Genomic DNA, 24,351 nt, shown 5'->3' on the forward strand with positions numbered 1-24,351 from the left:
CTTTCTACTAGAATTATGTGGTTAGCTTTTTTAAAAATGATACAAGTCTCTTGATATACTGGATCTGAAGGTGATTCCCAGTCATCAGATATGTGTTTGAAATTCCCCAGCTGATTCTAATGTAAGCCAGAGCTAAGGAACACTTTACATTCATTCTGATATTCAAACTAGTATAGGTCTAGCAAGAGCCATTCAAAACAGGAGGAAATCTAATTTATGATCTCTCAATTTTAAAATATTACATATGAGTTTCCACTTCACATTTAAAACAAATGAGAACCCACAAACTGACTTGAAATGTATTCACCAAGAGTTCATGATATATGAGTTTCTTCCCTCTCATATTTTCATTCTGATTATCAATCACTATCATCTATTGACATAATTTTTGCAGAAGAAACTGTATTAGGCAGTGTGGGGACACAAAGATAGAAAAGTCAAGAACTCTGCCTTTAATGTAGTTCACTGTAGAATACATGAAAGATGCCTAAATGAACAAGCAAATGACCTTGTAAGGGAAAATGGCTGTGGCCTGAGATGGTTGAGAATTTGCACAAAGCCGGCAGGATTTTACGAAGGTTTTAAGGACTCGGTAAAATTTCTATGAGAGGCCATAAAAGGGAGAAAAGCAGTATTGAAGCAATCAGATCGCCAAACTTAAATATATATGCAAATAATAAAGTTCACACTGAGCAATTCAACTATATCTAGGGATGCACAGAGCCCTACATGAGGCCAACTGCTGAGCAAGGGGACGTAATTAGCGTGATTACTTTTTGGTGATAACTATTCATAATATTAAAAAGAAGACAAGCAGATGAAGCAGTTGGTTCAACATAGGTATGAAGACAAGCTTGGCCTCTAACTTGGAGAACAAGCCACTGAAGAGAACTGTACATGTCCCTTCCCTCTCTGAAGCTGGGCCGACTGAAGAGACCTAATAATCTGGGAATCGAGACAAGTGCTGCAGACATCATTGCCAAACCCTTGAAGTTCCTACTCTAGTTGATAATATGATTATTTAATATTAAAGGAATACATTTAGAACGTAAACCATACAAAGGTTGTATGCTATCATTTGTCATGTTATGTGATTATCAGTCAATTTATGAATTACTTTTATAATGCAATGGGCTTTTCTCTGCATTTCAGAATCAAAGCACCACTGTTCCACTTGTCTTTGCCTCCTAAAATAGTTAACTTTCATAGTTATTCCAATATCTGGTCTTCATGCAAGATGCTAACTAAATGCCAATGAGTGATCTGGATGTGCTTCATCTTAGGAAGTCAGTTGGCAAAATTAACATTTAAAAGGAGGCACCACTGGTTATTTCACACACTATTAACTTATATTACAATTCAAATAAGCTTACAGCTGGCAAAAAAAAATCTCTTCTGTAAAGTGATCGCAAACATAATAGGCTTAATCAGAGATAAATTAAATTAGGCAGCCATGCATACTATGGCATATTAATTCTGAGTAGTTATTAAGTACATTTTCTGTTATCAGTGGTGTGAACAACATTATATGCAAACACATTCTTCAAGAGGGTAGCAAGTAAAGTTTATGTTTGAGATGCTGTGTGGCTGACATGTTCCCTGCCTTCTTAAAATGTTAAATAATCTTTTCTGCTAATAATAGCACGAGGTTAAGTCCCCATAAATGAACTGACTTCCCTCCCAGGCAATTAAGCAAAAGAACAGCAGACAAAACTGCCATCATGGTTTTAGATTTTTCCAAAGGGAACTTTTTTACCTTTCTATGACAATTTTTAAAAGAAGGCATTAGTGTATAGTCATAGCAAAATTGTCAAAAATATAAGCTAGTAAATGGTACATCTCATTCTGCATTTTGGGTAACCTGTGTTGCCTGAGAATATTCAAAGGGGATTATTAAGGTTGAATGCTATTTTGTTATAAAGATCCAACCTTTTTCTCTTTCCTTAAATGGTAGTAATTTAAGCCATCAACTAGCACTAAATTCAATAAGTTAGCAAATGGTGCTTCTGTGAAAGAAAATAAAAAAGATACATCTGAGCCTTTATACATATAAATATATATACAAACACACAGAAAAGTATGTATGTGTGAGTGTATAGACACATATTACCTTTCTAGGTGTACGTTTGCCATATAATCTTGTTCTTTTATTAATCAATCAGGCCCAGAAGAAAGTCAAGTTTTGAGGTATGATACACACACCCAAGTCTAAGAAACATGTTTTACATTCTTTGTGCTTTGCACATTTAAAACCCAATGTAAGGTGACAAGAACATTAAGCTGCCCAGTGAGCAAAATGTGAAACTAATCACCATCTGTTCTTAGCTGTGGGTACAATAATTGGCAAATTAAAGTGCCTGAGAATAGCTGGGCCACCTGCATCACCTTGGAATGGCTAATGAAGACAAATGTATGCAGCTAGCTTTACTGACAACTCCTTCAAAAGCAGGAAGACTGAAAAGGCAATGTCACAGTACATATTTCATTTACTGTAAAGTGCACACCATGTAGAATTTTTGTTAATTAAAGGAATAAAACCCAATCACCTTCAATATTTTGGTTGAATTAAGACTATCACTTACTCCTGAAAATCTAAGGCTTTTCTTTTTAAGCTGGCAAACTGGGATCAACTTGCTTATTCAGATGTTAAAATTGTAGTTTTATAACAACTATATTCAAATAAATATAAATATTACAAAAAGGAAATACCTTGACCTGGCCCGTGTGGCTCAGTGGCAGAGAGTCAGCCCATGCACTAAAGCAAGCATGTCAAACTCGTGACCAGCAGGCTGCATGCCTCGTTTATTTGGCCATGAGTTTGACATGCTTGCAAAGGGTCATGGGTTTAATTCCCAGTCAAGGGCCTATACCTGAGTTGCAGGTTCCATCCCTGGCCCTGGTTGGGGTGCCTGCAGGAGGCAAACAATTGATACGTCTCTCTCTCACTGAAGTTTCTTCTCTCTCTCTCTCTCCCTCTCTCTCTCCCTCCCTCCCTCCAGTCCCTCATTTCTTCCCTTCCACCTTCTCTAAAAATCAATGGAAAAAAATATCCTTGGGTGAGGATTAACACAAAAGAATTTTTTTAAAAAAGGAAATACCTTAGTTTCAATAAACTTGCTACTATTCATCCATCTATTCATGTATTCAACATTTACTGAATACCTACTATGTGCTAGGCACTGTGCATGATACTGGCATAGAGAGATGAGTGTAATCTGCTTTAGAAGCGTGTCCACTGTTGGAGGAAAGGTTCATGCATACGGCGATGCATACAGACAACTAGGAGGGACTACAGGCTATTGAGGAATACTGTCAGAACCCCTCTCTTCCTCTTAGAGACTTCAAAGAGGACTCTTGAGCTGAATTCTAGGAGCATGTAGAGAGGGCATAAGATGAAGAGTTTTTGAAGCTGAACAAGCTTGAGAAAAGTTTTCCAAACAAAAAGAATAGCACATGTACAATCAAGAAGAAGGTCACTGTCTGCTTGAAGAAAAGACACTGCCTTCAAATAGATGAAGGAAATAAGTACAGGAGGCAAGAGGTCAACAGATGATTAAGATGAAAGCGAGGCAAGGGTGAAAATATAAAGGTCCCCAGAAGACATGTCAAGGAGTTTAGATTAAATTCTACAGGATAGCAGTTTGCAAAACACGTACCAGGGAAACGGGGGTTCTAGGGAGGAAGGGAGGCTGACTGGGAGGTGGTGAAAGGAGCGGGGGAGAGGCCAGGCAGTCAGGACTCCGGGCCCTGCAGCTCTACTTCAATCACAGTAGCTTTGCTCATACCTGTTTCATATTGGGCCTTCTTACGTTTTTGATAACTTTTTTCTTTGGAAAACTTTAGACTTACAAAAAGTTACCAAGATAATACACAGAGTTCCCATAAACTCCTGACCCAGCTCCCCTGTTTAACATCTTACATGGCCATGGCACACTTGTCACAACCAAGAAACCAACACTGAAACATCGCTGTTAACTAAAGTCAAACTTCACCCATATTTCACCCGTTTTTCCACTGGTGTGCTTTCTCTGTGCCAGAATCCAATCCAAGACACCACAGGGCATTTAGTCATCATGTCTCTTTGATGTGTGACAGTTTCTCAGCTTTTCCTGATTAGTCATGACCTCAGCAGTCTTGAGGAATATTAGCCAGGTATTTTGTAGAATGCCCCTCATTTGGGGTGTGTCTGCTGTTTTCCTCTTGACTAGATGAGGGTGATAGGTTTTGGGAGGAATACCACAGAGGAGGTACATTTTTCACCACAGCACATCAGGAAACACACATATCACTTGTGATATGAACCTTGCCCATTTGGCTAATGTAACATTTACCAGGTTTCTCTACAGTTAAGTTACTTTTTTTTCTTCTTTACATGCTCTCTTATTTGGAAATCGGTCACTGAGTCCAGCCCACATGGCAGTATGAGCGTAAGCTTCACTGCCTGGAGGGAGCTAAGGCTACCTACATTATTAGGAATTCTTCTGTAAGAAAGATTTTTCCTTCTACTCCATTTATTTATTTGTTCAGCTATTTATATTAGAATGAACTCATGCGTATTTATTTTATACTTTGGGTTATAATCCAATATCATGTTCTCTAGTTTGTGCTCAGACTCTTCCAGCTTTCACCACTGGGAGCTATTTAGGTTGGCTCTCAAATCCCCTAACTTGCCCTGTCCTTGTGTGTATGTGTGTGTGTGTGTTTTACCATTTTATTGCTTTAGAGTATCCAAGTTGCTCCAGGCTTATACTGTATTTTTACTGTCCCAGCCCTAGAACTAGCCATTTCTCCAAGGACCCCTAGTTCCTCTTATTTAGAAACCAAGATCTGGGCACTAATGTGCAAGGTACCACAGGGGTATCACTGCCCCCAAACTCTCTCAGCGAAAGAGCTAGGGAATATAGAGGTATATGCACATAGCTATAGTTGTTTCTATATCTATATCTATATCTATATCTATATCTATATCTATATCTATATCTATATCTATATCTATGCTAAACATGACTTCCTGCTGACATGTCCAAGTCTAGTCCAGTATCAGCCTTACCTCCTTCCTTACCTAAAAATGCCCTGACAGGGAGAAACCTGTCTCCCACCATACATTACTTATTTGTTCAATTCCAATATGTGAACTTTCTTTGAAAATAGATTTCTATTACTTTGATATAATAGAAAAAAGGCTTGAAAATAAATGCTGTAAGAAAAGGCCATTAAATTATTTAATATAGAAAAAATGACATAATTATATTAATATTTTTAGAAACATTATTCTGAGACAGAGTAAGGGATGGATAGAAGGTAGCTAAGGCTTGAGGTAAGGATAATGTTAGCAATAATGCTAGGATATTCCACATAGAATATTAAGAATCTAAGTAAAATAGTAGTTATGGGAATACAGAAGAAAAAATCAATATCAAAGATATTTTAAAGTACTAATACATAGAACTTAAGTGACTGTATGTGGAAAGTGAGATGGAGATGATGCCTGTTCTGGGCATTTCATATAAGTGGAATTATACAATGTGTGGTCTATTGTGTCTGGTTTCTTTCACTTAGCAAAAGGTTTTCAAGGTTCATCCATACTGTAGCATGTATTAGTATTGCACTCCCTTTTTGGCTAAATAATATTGCATTGCATACGTACACCATGTTTTGTTTATCCATTCATCAGTTGGTGGATATTTGGGTTGCTCATACATTTGGATATTAGACTAGTATCGCTATGAACATTATTATACAAGTTTTTGTGTGAGCATATATTTTTCAGTTCTCTTGGGTCTGTACTTAGGCATGGAATAGCAGTATAAAATGATAACCCTATTATTAGCTTTTAGAGGAAATGTCAAAGCATTTTCCATAGTGGCTGCAACAATTTTACATACCCATCAAAATATGAGGGTTTTAAATTCTTCACTCCTCACCAACACTTATTATTGCCTGTCTTTTTTTATTTTTCCTATAGAGAATTGTTTATTTTTTTTAATATTTATTGTTGAAAGTATTACATATGTCCCCTTTTTCCCTCTACTGATCTCTTCTAGTCCCCCCACTCCCATCCCAGTCCTCCACCACCCTATTGTCTGTGTCCATGGTTATGTATATATGCATATAAAGTCTTTGGTTGATCTCTTCTCACCCACTCACCCTCCCCTGCCTTCCCTCTGAGATTCCACAGTCTGTTACATGCTTCTATGACTCTAAATCTATTTTGTTCATCAGTTTATTTTGTTCATTATGCTTATCTTTTTATTATAGTAATCCAAGTGGGTATGAATTGATTTCTTGCGATTTTCATTTTCCTAATGATGTTGAGAATGTAAAATATTAAAAATTCATAAAATTCTTAGTGATAAATAAAACATGTATAGAAATTCATTACTAAAAACTACAAAATTTGCTGAGAGATATTAAAGAACTATATAAATATAGAAAGAGTATATGTTTATGGATTAGAAGGGTCAATATGAATAATATGTCAATTCTTCCCAAATTGAGTCCTAGATTAAGCATATTCCCAATCATATCCCCATCAAGCTGAGTATTTGTAGACACTGGAAAGCTAATTCTAAAATCTGTATAAAAATTTAAGAGAATTAGGATAGCTAAACTAATCTTGTAAAAGAAGAACAAGAATGGAGTGCTTGTACCATCTGACTTAAAGACTTACTGTAAGGTTACAGTAATCAATACAGTGTGGTATTAGCATAAAGAGCAACAAAATCAATGGAACAGAATAGAGAGCTCAGAAATAGATGACCACTTATATACAGTCATTGGATATTTGAGAATAGCACTAAGGTATTTCAATAGAGACAGGCAAGTATTTTCAACAAGCAGTGCTAGAAGAATTAAACCTCAATAATAAAAATACAAACAACCTAACATAAAGATGGCCAAATGATTTAGTGGGTGCTTTACAAATGAAGATACATGAATAACCAGTAAACACATGAAGAAGATTTCAACATATTAATCATCAGGGAAAATGTGTATTAGATCACAATGAAATATCACTGCTAACCAGGAGATGGCCAAAGTTAGAAAACCTGACAATACCAAATGTTGAGAATATTTAACAATGAAAACCAGCATATTTTTTTTAATGGGGATACAGAATGGTGCAACTACTTTAGATCAGTGATATTCAGCTTCTTCATCTCATGGCACATATAAAATAAAATAATTACTAAAATTCTGTGGCATACCAAAAATATACTATACTTTTTGCCAATCTGACAAAAAGAAAATACGAATAGTTTTGATTTATTGAGACTGAACGGCTATTGTTGTGTTGGTTGTTTTCATTTTTTAAATTTGACAATTTAATGAAAAGGAGGTCAGTACCCTGACTAAATACTCAGGTATTGCATGTTTTAAACATTTTTGTAGCTCACTGGTTAAAAATCGCTGCTTTAGACAAAGATCTGGCAATTTCCTCTAAAACTAAATATACAACTACCTATTATTAAAACTACTAGTGGCCTGTTGCATGAAGAAATTCATGCAATAGGCCTTCCTTTCCCCTGGTTGCTAGCACTGGTTTTACTCCACACCCGGCACCCAGGCCTTCGCTCTGGCTGGGCTCCAGCCAGAGCCAGCCCCTGAGCTGTGAGGCTTTCACTGCTCCACTGGCCCCAGGGCTGTGAGGCTTTCACTGCTCTGCGGCCCCCAGGCCGTCAGGCTTCGCTCCACCACTTGGAGCCTACGTATGCAAATTAACTGCCATATTTGTTAGGTTAATTTGCATAATCTCCTGATTGGCTGGTTAGCATAGCGAAGGTATGGTCAATTTACATGTTTATCTATTATTAGGTAAGATACTCTTACATTTTGATCTAATAGAAATGAAAGCCTATGTTCACAAAAAGACTTGTTCAAGAATGTTCATAGCACCTTCATTCATATATTCATAATCTGGACAGAGCACAGGTGTCCATCAATAGAAAATGAATAAACAAACTGTGACACATTCATACACTAGAATACCACTTAGCAAGAAATAGAAAAGAGCTGCTGATAACCTCAAGAACAGATTAATCTCAATAACATTACAATGTGAAAGAAACTGACACAAAAGATTATATAATGCACGATTCTATAATATGAAGTTCTAGAATTCAAGTTGATTTATTCTGGGGGATATTTGCTTGGAAGGGGTGTAAGGGATCTTTCTGGAATGATACAGATTTGGCTGGCATAGGTGTACACATTTACTGAAACTCATGAAAATGTACACTTAAAATGTGTGTTTCATGTAAATACACAGATAAATTTTACTTTAAAATTTTTATTAAAAATCATAAACTTTGAATTCTTATAATATACATGTGCCAAAGTACTTAGGGGAAATTGTAGTGATGTTTATACAATTCACTTTGGAATGTATCCAGAAATAAAATGGGTTCATGGATGGAGAGAAGAATGGAATGATGCATAGTGGTGGGTATATTAGTGTTCACTATAAATTGCTTTCAACTTTGCTGTACAATGAAACATTTTCAAAATAAAATATTGCAATAGAAAAAAAATTTAAAAATGATTCATAATCCTATCTAATAAAAGAGAAACATGGTAATTAGCATACGACTGCTACCCTTCCCATTGGCTAATCAGCGAGATATGCAAATTAACTGCCAGCCAAGATGGTGGCCGGCAGCCAAGCAGCTTGAAACTAACATGAGGCTTGCTTGCTTCAGTGACGGAGGAAACCAACGTTCCCCGCCTGCCGCTGCAGGCCTCTGAGCTGCAACTCTAAGCAACTATGTAACAAATATAGAAGCTAAACAAAACCCCAGAAACCTGCTTTAGTCGCTGGGCTTCAGCCAGCAGGATCGCAACATTGTAAGCAAAGGCCAGAAACCTACTTTCAGTAGTGGAGGCCTAAGAGCTAGAGCCAAGCCTTAAAGCTAAAGCTGGCCCAGAATAAAAAAAAGAAAAAGAAAAAAAGGAGCAGTTGGGAGCTTCAGTCACCCCCAGCCTGAAAACAGCCCTCAGCCCCTCACCCAGACTGGCCAGGCACCCCAGTGGGGAACCCCACCCTGAAGGGTGTGTGACCAGCTGCAAACAGCCCTCAGCCCCTCACCCAGACTGGCCAGGCACCCCAGTGGGGACCCCCACCCTGAAAGGTGTGTGACCAGCTGCAAACAGCCATCATCCCCTCACCCAGGCTGGCCAGGCACACCAGTGGGGACCCCCAGCCTGATCCAGGACACCCTTCAGGGCAAACCAGCCGGCACCCACCCGTGCACCAGGCCTCTACCCTATATAGTAAAAGGGTAATATGCCTCCCAGCACCGGGATCAGCGTGACAGGGGACAGCACCCAAACCCCCTGATCGCCCTGTAGCTCTGTGTGTGACAGGGTGCGGCGCCCCAACCCCCCCACCCCCACGGGACCTGCCGTGTGTGACGGGGTAGAGCCATAACCTCCCCATCTGCCCTGCCCTGAGTGTGAGAGTGGCAGCGCCCCAACCCCCTGATCGGCCCTGCTCTGTGGGTGATAGAGGGTGGCGCCCCAACCCCCTGATGGGCCCTGCTCTGTGCGTGACAGGGGGCAGTGCCCCAACCCCCTGATTGGCCCTGCTCTGTGCATGACAGGGGGTGGCACTGCAACCTCCCCATCGACTCTGCCTTGAGTGTGACAGGGGGTGGTGCCCCAACCCCCCAATCAGCCCTACCCTGAACGTGACTAAGGGTGGCATCACAACCTCCCAATCCGCCCTGCTCTGTGCATGACAGGGGGAGGTGCCCCAACTCCCCAATCGGCCCTGCTCTGAGCCCGACCAGGGGCTGCACCTAGGGATTGGGCCTGCCCTCTGCCACCCGAGAGCAGGCCTAAGCCAGCAGGTTGTTATCTCCTGAGGGGTCCCAGACTGCGAGAGGGCACAGGCTGGGCTGAGGGACCCCCCTCCTCCCCGATCACACAAATTTTTGTGCACCGGGCCTCTAGCCTATATATATAAAAGCCAAGAGACCAGAACAATGGAATGACCAGAATGACCAGAACGACCAGTCACTATGACATGCACTACGGCGGCCAACTGGCCTGATTGGGGCCCCGATCGGCATCTCCCAAGCTCCCATGGCCCCTCCCCCTGGCCAGCCCGGCCCCTGATTGGCCACCCCCACCCCAATTGGGGGTCGGCCCAGTCAGCCAACTGCCCGCAGCCCCCATCAGGGTGGGCCAGCCAGACCACACCCACTCAAAAATTCATGCACTGGTTCTCTAGTAAATAAATAAATAAGTGAAAAGACAAAAAGAAGAAAGCAATCCTGGCTTCAGCCAATGCTTTATCAGCCATTGTCAACTTGAAAAAGTTTTTAAATAAATAGTCTATATTTATTTAGTGTAAATAAAACAAGAGGTATATAGAAATTCTGCCGGGAGCCAATCCATCCTTGCAAGGGACCTGGCATATATGGCATACTGTTCTTAATATGTTTGCTCACCTTCTTGGCACTATGTGTTTTAACCAAGGTCACCTCTCTGAGAAAGGTTGTTTCCCCAGGTAGGGATTTTCCCCTGAAGTGAGGGAGGGAATAAAACCCCTTAACTAAGTGCCAGGCAGGTAATTAATCACTTTAACTATGAACAATCATGCTTAAGCTACATAATCTTTACTCCCTGGAATGGAGATAAGAAACGCCCTGCCAAAGCCGGTTTGGCTCAGGCCTGCGGACTGAAAGGTCCCAGGTTTGATTCCGGTCAAGGGCATGTACCTGGGTTGTAGGCACTTCCCCAGTGGGGGATGTGCAGGAGGCAGCTGATCCATGTTTCTCTCTCATCGATGTTTCTAACTCTCTTTCTCTCTCCCTTCCTCTCTGTAAAAAATCAATAAAATATATTAAAAAAAAAAAAAGAAAGAAACGCCCTAACCTTTGGAATAGAGATTGATAGGATTGGAATCAACTGGTATAAATACAGATGTAACAAGACAACAGGACACAGAACCTAGACAGAACCTAGACACAGAACCCACACAGAACCTAGACACAGAACCTACACAGAACCTAGAAACAGAACCTAGAGACAGAACCTAGCGAGAGAACCTGGCTGAAGAACCTAGAGACAGAACTTGGCTACAGAACCTGGATAGAACATGGCAAGAGAACCTGACTATAACCTGGTGACTGAACCTGGCTGGAGAACCTGGACAGAACCTGGCTGGAGAACCTAGCGAGGGAACATGGCTACAGAACCTGGCTGGAGAACCTGGAGAACCTGGCTGGAGAACCTAGCAACAGAACATGGACACAGAACCTGGCTGGAGATCCTAACCAGAATTTCGCTGGATATCCTGAACAGAACTTGGCTGGAGATCCAGACCAGAACTTGGCTGGAGATCCTGGCTAGGCTGCTGATCAACTGAACACTGTCTCTGTGTCATTCCTTCTTCGCCGACTCCGTCCACACCTTTGGGGACCCCTGGACCTGCTGGGGTGGGACCCCAGCAAAATTCTATACTAAAAACTACAAAATTTGCTGAGAGATATTAAAGAAGAGCTATATAAATATAGGAAGAGTATATGTTTATGGATTAGAAGGGTCCATATGAATAATATGTCAATTCTTCCCAAATTGAGCCCTAGATTGAGCATATTCCCAATCATATCCCCATCAATAATTTTCTTATTTATAAAATGTAAATGATAAATAATATCTACTATTCAGGATTGTTAAGGAACTACACTTGCTAATACATGTAAAGAACAGTTCATGGGATAAATAAGCACTTACTAAATGTTTTAGGTACTATTTTTAGTGAGCATGGAGGGCCTGTGGCCATAAACCTACAAAATTAAAATGTCTCTGAAACTAAAGAGGAAGTCAATGTTTGCACTTTGTTAAAGCATTTATTATGCTTGTTGCATAGATAAAATGAGATCCCCTGTGATTTTTTTCCCCTGTGTAAATGTCATTTATTGGGATTCCTAAGTAAATAATCTAGTAGAAAGGAAATATATTTTTTAAAACCCATAAAACATATTTTTAGAAATGGTATTTCCTTGACTTTCATTCCAGGAAAATGCTAACACATGGCATGGAGCATGCTAGGCTCAGAAAAGAAAGCATGCCAGATGCCACAGCAATAAATAGAGTACGGCTTTGGAGAGGAAATGTAAGAGGAGACTAGAGCATTAAGTCTCCACCACCCTTCCCATCTGATAGTTAGCCCACTGAAGTTATGGGCTTTTGGGAAATTCACCTTTGTAGGTCACTTTTATTAATTTTCTTATTTATTTGTTTAGCAAAAAGTTAAATGACAGACTACTTTGGTAAAGTTCTATGCATGCCCTCTAGATCCTAAGCAAAATGAAGCTGGGTAAGGTAATTTTAGAAAAAAAAAATTCTAAGTGCAGTGTAAGAAGAGGTAAATATTGCCACCTCCTTTTTCAATATTTGTTTTAAAAACACAATTTTCAATCAATAGATAAAGCAATAGCATATTTTTATAAATCACGGGAATTCTTAGAGGAAAAAAGGTTATATAATTTATGTAAATTATGTATTACTTTGCTGAGAAGTACGTAAGTAAAAAAATATTTTTATAAGTTATATTTTCTAAAGCACTTATAAGTATCATTTTTATAAATAGATATTTTAAACACAGTGGGATTTCTTAATCTGAGGTCCTTTAGTTTCAATTTAGTAATGTTTCTGATAAGAAAAAATGAGCTCTAGAATGTTAACAACTGTACCATCCTATTATGATGCTGTCCTTTGTGTTGTCAGATACAAATACTTGTGATAATTTTAGGAAAAATGTGATTAGTGGATTTTTACCCAGGATTTTAAAACAAAAACAAAAAGTTCTTTAAAATAAAAGGAAAAGTAAATTCTATTCCTTTAACTCATCTTTATTTTGGGATTATGCATTCTCTACTAAAATTTAGAATGGGATTTCTAACCATGATGGCATTGTTCAGTTAATAGCAGTTCTCTCTGTGTGTGAAAAATTTCAAATGAATAGAAATGTTCTCAGACATTTTCTATGGAAAATGTTCCCCCTTAGTATTTATTCAAATGTTGTCCATATTTTCAGGAAATAATATAGAAAAATATCTTTTTATACCAAGATGGTTCTTTTTGCCAATTTAAGAAGGAACTCCTACCCTAGCCAGTGTGGCTCAATTGGTTGGACATTGTCCCATGCACAAAAAAGTTGCCCATTCAATTCTCATTCAGGGCACATGCCTGGGTTGTAGGCTCCATGCCAAGTAGGGAATGGGCAGTAGGCAGCCAATCAATGTTTCGCTCCCACATCAATGTTTTTTTCTCTCTCTCCCCCTCTCCCTTCTTCTCTCTAAAAATCAATATTTTTTTAAAGGAACTCCTTCCTGTACTTCCAGCACACACATACATAGACAAACCCTGTGCTATCAATGCAAACTAAAAATCAAATTAAAGAAACATTGGCAGCAAGCCAAATTCTGGGATAACAGGAAAGAGAAAGCTGGTCAGCAATCACCTCTCTTAGCTCTTATCTTTTCCTCCCACTTACTTCAACAGGCTAGGGGGACTCGGATGTCTATAGTCTATGATCTCTTTCTTGAGTGAAAACACAAGCTATGAGTCAGGTGTCCTGCACTTTAATACTATATTACTCTTCCTCTTGAATGGAACCTTGCTGTTGAGAGGAAATAAAATGTTATATATAAATGAAAATAGTCATTTGGAAGTCATCTTTCTGGGTTTCACCACCAATACACTCGTAATTTTAAAGCACCCTTTGAATTTAAATAGTAATCAATTTGTCAAAGAACTATATTAGGAGAGCTACATTCAAAGAAAGGTTACACTGACTTTAGGTGAATCCTCTGTTTTCTAAATAAATGCAAATTGTTTAGGAGGGCAAAAAGCCAAACTTTTTAATTCCTCCCAGTGTGAATCATCATAGAGTAAAATTATTAGGGGGAAACTAGGGATTCATGAAGCAGTATAGAGGTTTTTGTTGCTGTTTGGTTGAGGTTTTTATTAGCCACAAGTTTATACTACTGTATTTACTTGAGAGTGTTTAACTGTCCTTGAAATCAATCATTACATAATTCCAACAAGTGCACTCTTTAGTTTACCCAAATTAGAGAGCCTTCCCTTTATCAATTTTGTGTCGTTCACAAGCATCCTTGAGATTATTTGTCCTTAATTATTTACGTTTATGTCTCAAGTATTTAGAGCACATTGAAACAATTTTTCTAAGTTCCCTAATACATTAGCTTTGTTTTCTGCCTAAACTGTTAACCTCAGTTTTGTCTTTAACAGTTTCTGATAATGCATTGCTTATCTTTCAATTTGGCATAGTTGTGTCTGTAGTAAAGAATCCAAATTCAGGTTTTAATTTACTCAAAATGAATTTGCTGACTCTCTAATTTGAATTGAAACCACACTTATTTTCTCACTCTTCTCCATTCCATTTTGAATTTTAACAGATATTTTCTCAAATCATACTTGAGAATTTTATAATCCAACATCATAACTAGTCTTATTTCTGCCAAACCATCATTGGCCTAATTATCTTCTTTTTCTTCCCTTTCTTTTAAAAATCTATGAACCCACACAGGGATTTAAACAGAAAATGTGGAAGGATGACAGTAAGCCTATTATGGGACACATTTCCCCATTTCCCATTGCAGCTTGATCTCCTTGGCTGGTGTCAGAACCCAGCTGCTCCACTCCAGCTCCTGAGAACATGAGCCTGCAAAGGAAGGGAGAGAAAGGCAACAAAGGCTGCTGATCATCTGAGCTGAGTCCCAGTGCCGCAACTTGGAGGCAGATGGGTGGATAAAGCCGCCATTTGACTTTATAAAGAAAAATCTACCAGAAAAAGTGTGCAATTTGTTGAAATTTCATCATACTTATTAACCAATAAGCCAAATGAGAAGCCATGGCTACCTGTGGATCTATTATTGCATAGACACTGATAAAAATCATACACTTCTGCTAGAAAATAGTACTAATAATATCATACTAGAACAAATTCTACTGAAGAACACATGACTAAGATTGAAAAGCATTTCTTCACTGATTCCACACATACCTACAGGCTAAATAGTATGCTGATGCCCCGCAGCAGCTGTAGGTACTATTTGCAAGAATTTCTGACAGAAACCCTATTTTCTGAGGTCTTACACTCAGTCACAAAGTCTGCTAAAAACTAAACTTGGCACAAATCTTAGCTGAGTAGAACTCCATCAAATACAACAAAGATGAAGATTAAAGGGGGGAAAAACCTATAAAGTTGACTTTCAGAAATGAGCAGAACATAGCTTGCAAGGGATTCCAAAGAAAATTCTCAATACTTGTTAATCTTTTCATATAGAAAATTATATTTGGCAAGTGGTAGGATCATTTACATTCTAATAATTCCCAGTATCTTGAAGGGAATAAATAATTTAAAAGAGTGAGAATTAAACTCAGGAAAGGTTCCATCAGTTCTAGAAATAATTGCCTTTTCTCTTGAATTTTTCAAAGTTGCATTTTTTTTTTTGTGGTGTCAAGTGGCTCAGTCCATAATCATATACAAAAATATAATTGACCATAAAAAGCTTTCATCTCTTAGAGTAATGAAACAGAACAGAATTTGAGAAGAGTCTAAACTCTAAAATATATAGCTCTTATAATTTTAAGGGAGTGTACACTTATTTTTTAGAGCCCTAAATCATCTGGGAACTTTAATCAGAGATTTTGATTTTAATAACTCTTGGGAGTTGATGCTCTCAGTTAACTCTTATCTTTCACTTGTTTTTAGACCTCAGTTTTCAATTACAGGAGGTCTAAATGTTGAAGTTAATTGTTCTACCAGATGACAGATGATTGCTAGGAATGCTAAAATACCTCCAAGTCAAATGACCATGTAACCTCTATAAATATTTACTGTAACCTCAACAAATTTTTAATACTTTGTTTATGCATTCAATTGTTCAACAAAGATTTATTTAGTGCATGCTAGGGAAAACACAAAACACTCCTAAAATCTACTAAAAAAGTACAAATATAGATTTACTTGAGGATTTTTTGACAGGTTCCATTTTTAGAAAGTACCAGGTACTAAACAACCATTTAACTCGAGACAGATCTTGAAATCATTAAAACTGTACCCGAGTCATGGATACCAATTGAACCTCAGAGGCTAAGGATTAGAATATATCCCTTCTTCCTTCGTTCATTCTCTCTTCTTGTTTTTGCTCTATTTCTTTTGTCTTTCCTCCCTGTTTAGATATAATGCCAGTTGATTGAGATGGATTTGGTAAAGCCACATTAGAAACTGCTCAGAGGAAAAATCAGTAGAAAGGGCAGAGGCACATCTAACAGTAACAAAATAGAAAACTGTGTTGAGAAGAAGGAAATAAAGGTTTTGTAGTTTAATTTAGAGAACAAATATTTTCCAAGTGCTTATTTTATGGCAGGTAGGATGCAGTAGTACCACATGGTAAACGTGTGTCTACTGTGAACCATAAAATGGGTGCAGGAAGATGGTCCAGAAAAAAAAAAAGACTGCTAAATGCTCTGTTATGAGAAGGTAAACACACTTTATTTGTGGAAGACTATACAACAATTAACTACTAAGAATGAGGTCGATGTCCTCATAGTAACAAATAATTCTGAAAAAAAAATGTTCAGGAAAAGCAAGTTGTAAAGGTATAAATTGAGTATAATCACATCTGAGTAAAGTTAAAAATAATATTCTCTTTATAAATAGATAGAAATATATATTAGCTAGGGATATATTTGATATATAAAGCAATATACCCATAACTAATATTTACATATTATATTACCCATGGGAATGGATGAATTGGAAGAATAGTGAGTTTTTTTTTAACTTAAAAAAATAAAGATCCAAAGCAAATATAGTGTTATCAACAAATATGGGGGTGGGTACATAGGTTTATTATTGTCTTTAAGTTTAAACTACTTCATAATAAAAATTAACCTGAAACTAATATAATATTGTATGTCAACTGTAATTGAAATTATTTTAATTTAAAAAATTAATATGTATTTTACATTTATGGTTTAAAAGAAAAATGCTGTAGAAATTTGGGTGATTAGAAGGAGCTATTACAGTAAGTCCAATTTTCTTACTTTTGAGCCCAGTATATACAAGGCTGATTATTTTTGATCTTCAACAAGAGGAGCAATAGAGACTTAATGTGGAAGAAAATACTTTTCCTGATATGATAAGTCAGTGGCAATTTTGCAAATGGATGATTATTTCCAGATAGAAGTGAATTATCTGAACATAATTATACTGAATCTTTTCAAAAAGTGTTTTAACTCACATACCATCCATGCGGGTTACTCTTTTTCTTCATTACAGGGTGTGGCTGTGAGATTTAAGAGACACGTCTAATGAATGCTACATTTTGATTGCTGTTAAAAATGTATGATTAGAGTCAGGACTTTGAAATAATGATTTGTACATTTAAAGTACTGATTAGCTGTGCAAGACTACAATTGACTTTAAAAAAAAAAAAAACCCTCACTAAGACTTCCTTTTCCTTCAAAATTGCCACTAAACATTTTCTAAAGTAATTCCAAGGAGCTCATTGGATGCTTGGCAACTCAAACAGGAAGGGGAACCCACAAACATTTTATTAACTTTGAATTACATGTAATTCTTAAAATTAATAGCAAGGAACCAGAAGTTTTTGTTTTTGTCATAGTGGTAAATAAGTCTGATACATTTCACTGGTGAGGCAAGAGTCACTTGAGATATATTGTTAAATATGAGGGGTGGGAATACATCATATAAACAAGTGATATTACACAGCACACATTTTTCTAAGAAAGTAGTCTCCATGCATGAGAATAAGATATATACCCACAATAAGAGGGCATATTGACCTATAATTTTCAATATTACATCCTTGTATTTTTTTAATTATATGCTATTTTTTAACTAGCAGAGGAATACAGTCTCATAAAGCTAATATTTATTCTTCCATATTTATGGAGCTCGTTATGCATTGCAGGAACTGGGGAAGTGTGAGAAGTCAAGTATAACTTGGTGTCCTGTGCATAAAAGAAGGCAGGACAGGAGAATCATCATGTTTAAAACATCCGGCTCAGGAACTGGGTCATGAAGCTTCAAATAATTAAATCACAGGGGATAAGGAAAGCCCTTGATGTTACTATTTCTCTCTCCATAAATGTAGCATTTTTATAGATGGTAACTCTTATCACGTAGGATTCTTCACTTTACTAGAAAGCACAGAAAAGAGTCCTTTAATCCAGCTCTGCTCTTACTGCGTGTCTTGGGAAAGCTGAGGCAGATAGTAAGTGTAATCCAATACAACAACGGAGACACCTCTGCTTAGAATTGTATCTTTACGTCATGAATTCTTCTCATTCTGTTATTAAGTGATGTCTGTACTAGGGAATTCAATGAATTTTTATGCTAAACTCAAAGAAAATAGCAGTGAATGAGAATTTGTTTTTCCATAACCGATTGGATTGTACTTGTATTGTGGTAAATGTCTCAAGAGATCAGAGCCTTAAAAGAAAGCTTCTGTGGGAGAACTTCCTGGAAGCTCTTTTTTCCCCCTAAATCTTTCCTTTTAATTTATAACTTTACTTGACATTTTGGAAGGATCCAGAGAAATAAGTCACCGACTCATGTCCTAATCTCTGCATGCATAACAGACAAAGTGGGGGCCTCCAACAAGAAGTGAGGGCTAAGACAGAAACGCTGATGGAGGATAGAAGGTGGGTAGGCAAGGAAGAGAATTTCAGCTACAGTCAGGGCCCTGTGAGCCCCCCACAAACTGATCCTCAATTTCAGTGACATGGAGTAGAGAGTGGAAACTGGGCAGAGTGGTGAAAAGACAGTGAAAAAGTACTTCCTTTTTTACTTACCTTTTCCAGTTTTCTCTCAGATTTCAGATTGTCTAGCCCTCTCTACCTCAGTGACTGCACTGGGACCTTTACAGCATCAGTCCCACGATTTCCTTTGGTCCAGGCCCCATCCTCTCCCTGAATCCCCAGAGTTGTCCTCTCTCTGCTATTTTCCTGCACTGAGTTCTGATATTATCTTTCCCATATTCATGTTCACATACCAAACAACAGTGATCTCCTTTAAGCACCAAACCAGAAATCATGGTCCTCCAAAAGAGCATTCATATACATACATGTTAGTGTGCTTCTAGACAGCTAAAAGACATGTAAGCCCAGAGTAGAGGTATGATAGAGTGGGGAGGAAATGGTGCCAGAGCTCAAAGCTGGAGTCTAGGCTCAGCTCCAACCTTCATTCAACTCTGCTACTTTCAGTATTTTTAACTCTAAGTGAGGCGTTTACAGTCTGGGTGTCCTGGTCCCCAGTGCAGGGAAATGCACATCTGAATTGGTTATCATGGTGACCAGGAAGTAGGGAGCTAACTTTGGTTCCTGGGAACCAGGGCTATTAACCATTCTAAAATCCATGGTATGATCCTGCATCATAACTACTAATAGTGTCCCCTTTGAGAAACACCAGTAGATGATTTTTAATGCTCCTTCAATGAGTCTGAGCTCTTAAACTTAAGTGGAATATAGAGAATTTAAGAGACTTGGGAAAGAACAGTGAGAATACATTTTTGGATTGCACAGTTTTATAGAAAGGAAAAAAGGGTGACCAGAGTTTATGATGATACAGGGGGACTCTGACCAATAAATTCTCTTTCCATGGAAGAAGAAATAAATTGCTATCCTAGGAGGTTAGGAATTACGTAGGCTTTCTTGACAACAAGGTCTAAGAAAGAAGAATCTGTATCAGGTTTCAAAAGAAAAGTGAGTACCTAAATATGAAGGTTTCAAAACAAATAGATTCTCACTGGATTCAGAAAGTTCAAGTGAGATCTTGTTTGCAGACTAGGGAGGAATATGTAGGTAGCTTCTCAAGTCCTGTCCAGCACTTCTGTTTCTATGGATACACTTACTAGGTTTCTACACATTACAACATTCTACCAAAGTGACAGAATGGAGAGTTGAAGATGGAGGCACAAGTTCCTCTCCACTTTCTCCCTAATACACAGCGTATGCCTCACACTTCAAAGCAAGTCAATCATGAGGCCCAACACAAAGGGCGCAGTGGGAAAACTGGAATCTAGCCCAACGCCGCAGTAAAATCTCCTTTGATTTCTCAATAGAAATAAAAGAGAGGGAAACACACACACACACACACACACACACACACACACACACACACACACACACCAGTACCACAGTAAAGGGCTTTTAGGGGAGAAAATATTTGTCACCATGGACAGAATAAAAGTTCTACCAAATGAAATAAATGTTTGTGGGAAAAGATGTGTCATTCCAGGGAAAGGGCTGTGTTCCTTTTCCCTTGCTCTTCATTTAGTTTTTGTCCATTCAATGTACCAAGCAGTAGCCTCTCCATCTATAAAAGATGCATGGATTGGATATATCCTTTGGGTAGGTCTTTTGTCAGAAAGCTCTTTCAAAATAAAAGTGTTTTACTTGTACTATCTCAACAGCAAAACATGTACTTCCAAAATTGGTTTGCTAGCAAGCTTTTTCCTTGAGTAAGCAACACTATTTTTAGTAATTTTCCAAGCTGTTAATATACACCCATTAATAGAAACAACCACCCTCTTCTACCACTATGAATCAGAGGGTGAGCAGCCCTTGGTAGAACTAAATGAAAGCATTCTGGCCACTGAGACTTTTTATACTTTGAAAGAAGTCATAATGATAATACTATTTGTTATTGACAGATGAAGTTTTGATTTTCAATGTTTCAATATAATTCATCCACAAGGCCTTAACTAATTGAAAGTACTTAACAAAATCTGATATATATGGGCATGCAATATAAATTTATTGAATCGGTTCAGTTAGAATCTATGAATGCAGAAATAAAATTTGTTTTAAGCCAATGTGGAGAATGCTCTATTTTTAATAGCTTATAACAGCAGAGTACAGAGTAATAAGTATGAGAAGTAGCATATCAAATTTCTTTTCATTGATATCCATCTCCCAATGACATCAAAGGATTACAATCTGTCCATAATCTACTTCCAGAGTTCTTGTTGCAATAGAGAAGGACTATTACCCATTTTTAAATATCACTCAGAATTAATATCTCCAGTGAGAGAAATGGAAAAATTAACACAAACCTTAAGACCTCCAGCAGATAGAAGACAATGTTCTTTAGAGACTTGATTGAAGCAATGTATTCACAGCAGTCTTTTCAATGGAAGGCATTCACAAAGGACGTCCCATGGAAGACAGTGTGGCTTTGACATGCAAGGTGTTTCTGGAAGGAAAGAAAAGCACACCATTAGATTATGTCCACAGCACGAACACTGCCCGTCTCAGCCTTTGTGGTCAGAAAGCACTGTTAGCATGTATTGCTATTATTAATATAATAGTAGTAAATTCTGTTAATATTGTTCCTCCCAAGTCTCCTTATGTATAAATGTCAGAGTGGGAAATGGTAACCTTTCAGCACTGCTTTTAGAAATTTCTAAAGGTCAGATGTATTTTAGTAATTAAGGGAAATATGCTTCTCCCTTTATCTAAACAGGCTGAGGATTGAAGAACTGTGGATGGTGTATGAGTCCAAAGGCAGCAACACTACAATTTACTGAGTGCCTACCTGCTGCAAGGCACTGTGCAAGAGGTTTCGTATACATGGACATTTTAACCTGAAGAACAGCCCTACAATGGAGAGTACTGGCTCCATTTTACAGATGAGAAGACTAAAGCACAGTCAGGCTTAGAACTTGGGTCTCTCAAAGCCCAAAGGCCTCAGGTATGGCTCTTACCCTCATTTCACTTGTGGCCTATGAGGTTTAGAAAAATTTTTCACTAACAAAATGTATGAGAACAGATAATGTTGCAATATACTTAATTAATTCAAATATTAATAATTTAATTAAGAAATTACTTACTTTTATTTTTTTTACCAAATATTGTCTTTTTTTTATCCTCACCCAAGAATATGTTTTCATTGATTTTTTTTAGAGAGAGAGAAACATCAGTTGCCTCCCATACTCTCCGCTACCTGGGATCCAACCCAAAACCTAAGTATGTGCCCTGACCAGAAACAGAACCCACAACCTTCTGGCATGTGGGACGATGCTCAATCAACTGAACTCAAATATTGTCTTATTCAGAAAGGTCCACAGAATACAGACACTGAGCTTTAAGCAGTGCACTTCTCCCATTTTTCTTTCTTATGCAAAGAGACAGAACTCATTGGAAACCCAGCAGCTCCCTTGTGTTATGGGGCAGGTTTGTGTGTTGTGTCCCATCAAAGAGAGGGACACAGACATCCGGTCTTCCTACAGTCCCTTCACATGACTCACAGATCCTTCACTGTCTCAGTGAAAGCGAATGCCTTCTTTCCCAAGGGTTTTCCTGATGCAATTAGCATGGAACCCTACCTTCTGTGGATATCCCTGAGTGCTATTACTGCATCTCCTCATGGCTGTCTCCGTCATAATGGCTGAGAGTGACTGAGCAAGGCTCAGCAGGGCTCCATCTAGATTTCTACTCCCTTTTTAGTCAAATATCTGCATGTTTCAGGTGGTTCCAGTGCCCACACAGATAGCCCACAGCTTACCCTCCACCAGCTGCCCCAGCATCCACTCCTACTGTGTGTTTCAGGGTCACTGCCCACCAATTAATCACTTCAAAACTTCTCTTGAAGTTCCAGCCTTTAATGCCACAGACTTCTGTCTGCGTCTTGGAACTTTTAGCGCATACCCACACTGCATTGGGAAGAATAGAGAATGATGGAATAGAAAGGTCACACTTAGCTTTTTAAATTTTTTCTTTTCTTTTCGGCACCAAAAGCTTAAGTCATGAATAAGAAACAAGGAAAAAAGACTGATAGTATTTTCAGAGCTTTGCAGGCATGTAGTCTGGGATTACACTGGGAATAAAAGAAAAAAGAACAGAGCCAGAGCAGTTTATCTTTGCATAAAAGAAGGGGGGAAAGCGTGACAAAGAATGGGAGGTATTTGGACTGCAGAATCCAACACAAATGACAGGAACACAAAATAAATGGAAGCTTGTCTTAAAATGTCACATACTCGCGTTCTGTTTACTTTACACAACTTAAAAACAAAGTGTCATATTATATGCCTAAACTCGTAGACCCTTTTTCCCATAAAAGCCCAATGGCAATTTTCTAGTACAGTGGAGCCTTGACTTATGAGTGTCCCAACTAACGAGTTTTTCGAGATAGGAGCCGTCTCTCTCTCGGCTGATTTTTTGCTTTGAGTTGTGAGCTAAAATTCGGGTTACGAGCCAGCTTCAGATACCCCACCGCTAGTTGGCGCAGCAAACGTCACAGTGAATGCCACAACATCAGCCCAACATCACGTGTCTCACTCATTCACTTTATGATTTGACATACGAGTAATTTGAGTTATGAGCTCCGTCACAGAACGAATTAAACTCGTAAGTCAAGGCCCCACTGTATTCATTCAGCCACTGTTTATTGCATACTTATGAGTTAATCAATAAGTAAGAAAACTCTAGGAACACTAAAATAAGCAAGATAATCTTTCCCTGAAGCATGTTACTACCTTGCAGAGAGACACAACTAGGATGTCAAAAATTATAAGAAGGTGGTACTTGAAAGAATGGGGTCTGGACCAGACCACCTGGAGGTGTTCCTGCTTTATCACTTACTAACTGTATGACCTGGGCAAGGTACTTACACCCTTTAACCTCAGCTTCTTCATCTGCAAAATGCAGAATGACATGCTTCTGGCACAGGTGGTTGTGAACATTAAGTAAAAATCAACACAGAGTGCTTGGCCCAGCCAGTGGCACTTGGCAAGAACTCATCAAATGTGAGTAAGATGGAGAATTAGTGCACAGCAGAACAGGATGACACTGGTGAGGCAGAAAATGCTCAGACTCCGGTGGGGAAGGTAACATGCATAGCCATCCATAACTAAACAGGAACAAATGATTAGGCTTTTACAGATTCTCTGATGATTATTGAAAAGCTAGACAATGTGCTCCTTTAGAAAACAATAGATCTATGGAATTAGACATTATTTTCTAGGATTTTGTGTGAAAGTAGATAACTACTATAACAATATAGCCGGAGAATGATAAAAACAAAATCTTTCTATTGCTATTAAAAAAAGACACAATATCCCGCTGGATCCTGTTCTATTCAATTGTAATCCAAAAATGACACCGTGGCTTTTAATGGAACCTGGCAAGATCTATACATACCATTTTAAAATTCAGCCTCAAATTTAAATTACTGGGCTTGTGATATCATACAGTAGTGTTTTTTTTTTTCATTATTTATACTTTTAGTAAGTCTTAAAATCAGGGAGTGAGAGTCCCCCAAGGTTGTCATTCTTTTTTTCAAAAATG

At 38.2% G+C, this 24,351-nt stretch overlaps 1 protein-coding gene across 2 annotated transcripts in view; it reads right to left on the bottom strand.

Annotated features, from left to right (window-relative positions):
* ENOX1 (ecto-NOX disulfide-thiol exchanger 1) overlaps positions 1-24,351 on the bottom strand; it is a 626,117-nt gene that overhangs the window by 280,657 nt on the left and 321,109 nt on the right. For both annotated transcript variants that reach the window (XM_036300802.1, XM_036300801.1), the window contains exon 4: positions 21,120-21,259. The gene's annotated coding sequence lies outside the window, so the exon portion shown is untranslated. The remainder of the gene's footprint in view (positions 1-21,119; positions 21,260-24,351) is intronic.

This window comes from Myotis myotis, unplaced genomic scaffold (genome assembly GCF_014108235.1).
Source record: "Myotis myotis isolate mMyoMyo1 unplaced genomic scaffold, mMyoMyo1.p scaffold_m19_p_3, whole genome shotgun sequence".
In the NCBI taxonomy this organism is placed as follows: Eukaryota; Metazoa; Chordata; class Mammalia; order Chiroptera; family Vespertilionidae; genus Myotis; species Myotis myotis.